Here is a 1888-nt window from a genome sequence, read left to right as displayed (position 1 = left end):
TATGTAACCTGAAGCGTATGTAACCCGAGGTACCACTGTATTGTACTGAGCTGCTACGCAGCAGTGGGGTCAGCGGCACCTGTTTGGAAAGTCTCGCTCACCCAAGCTGGGAGGAGGGAGAGAGACAGGAAAGAGGGAGAGACAGACAGAAAGAGAATGTGCCTATATAGCGAAGGGAGCGTGCACAGGCTCCGGAACCTTCCCAAGAAGACTCGTATATGCACGCTCACAAGGGCCCTCCCAGCTCCTCTAGAAATAAGGTTGCTCCCACAATTAAAGGCTGCCTGAGATGGCTCTCCCATGCATGCGCACAATGCCCCCCCCGTCTCATCTTTCAGACACCTCCCTACCACCATAAGTACATGCGTGGAGTCTTTGCACCGACTCCCAATGTGTTCTTTGTCTTCTTTAGAAAAGGTGGTTTTAAACAAAAAACACAAAAAACTCCTTTTGGAGGTGTGCAGGCATGAGCACTATTTATCAAATGATAATAGTGACATAAGCATAATAAAAGTGAATTTGGGGGCTAAGCTAAATTTGGGGATGCTGGGTGGGTCTTTGCACCCTGGTGGCGTATATGCTAAAGACGGCCCTGGTGAGGGCACCCACAAACTTGTAACAATATGATACGAGGCCAACACAGTTTACTCTTAACATAACCCTGAGGCTCCAGGTGTATCAGAAACTAAAGCAAGGACAAGAATGCATGAGTTATTAAACCTGGTTCAGGTTTGACTATCCAAGAGAAATTCAAAGCTTATTAGCAATGAATTAATGTCATGCCATCATAAACCAATTTATGAGCTTGGTGTTAGTGAGATGGTAAAAGGCTGTTAGTAATTTTGAAAGGGCAATCTAAACAAATAGAATGTTGTTTTAAAGTTCCTAAAAACGTCTAAATGTATTTTTTATATATCTTAGAGACTTAGACATTTCAGAGGTGTTTTGGCTCCTGAAATAAAAAAATGGAAATTACACTGGACATCTTTCAAGTACAGCAGATATACCCATAAAATATAATTATAACACTAGGGTTACAGAAATATAAAAATGGATTAATAAGTATCGAGAAAAGTTGTTCCTTGGTAGATTGATTCAGACATCTATACTCACTGCTAGTCATTAAATGTACAATAATCAATAGATAGGGTGGACCAGCTCAGTATATACTCAGACCAGTATTTATAACAGTTGATTTATTTATTGTCATAATAGTCACTAAGGTAAGAAAAACTATTGTACATTGGGACAGTCAGTGTGTGGCAAGTATTTTAAGAACGTACGTTTCAGAGGGAAAAGCGTGGTGGGGAAGAGGAATCATTCCAGTTCCATTTATGTTGCACATTAAATGCTGCCAGCTCCTGTTTCATAAGAACCCAACAGTGACTTATTTATTACGTAAACATGTTCATTTTAAGCATAGCCAACCTGTTGCACACTTACGTTAAAAGTCAGCCAGTGATGGAATTATACAACAGGCTGAGGGGTTTAAGGAACACACACAGGAGCACAATTTTCTGAATTCGTTCTGAAAACAAATTACTAAGCTGCAATGCTCTGAAAGATGAACATTACGGGGAGAACAAAGATACACGGGCAGGACACCCCTAATTGAAAGGCACGTCCAGCATTTGCTGAACACCGCAGCGTGCGCACCACTGAAACGAGGCCTTGCCTTGCAAAGGAAAACTGCGTCCACTTTGGTTGATTTGATTCACTAAGTTTGAGTGCCCGCCGCCCCCTGAGGACTACAACGTCCAGCATGCCAGGAGTTCCGTGGTTCACAATCCGCTCCGACGCGGCAGGGCAATGCATCCTGGGAAATGTAGTCCGAGTCCGGACTTAACTTTTTGGAGCGCTTCGCCTTTTGTCCCTCCGCTCCTTGAGT

The sequence above is a fragment of the Podarcis vaucheri genome, assembly GCF_965113315.1.
Source record: "Podarcis vaucheri genome assembly, chromosome: 9".
Lineage (NCBI taxonomy): Eukaryota > Metazoa > Chordata > Lepidosauria > Squamata > Lacertidae > Podarcis > Podarcis vaucheri.
Note: the sequence above shows the minus strand (reverse complement) of the source record.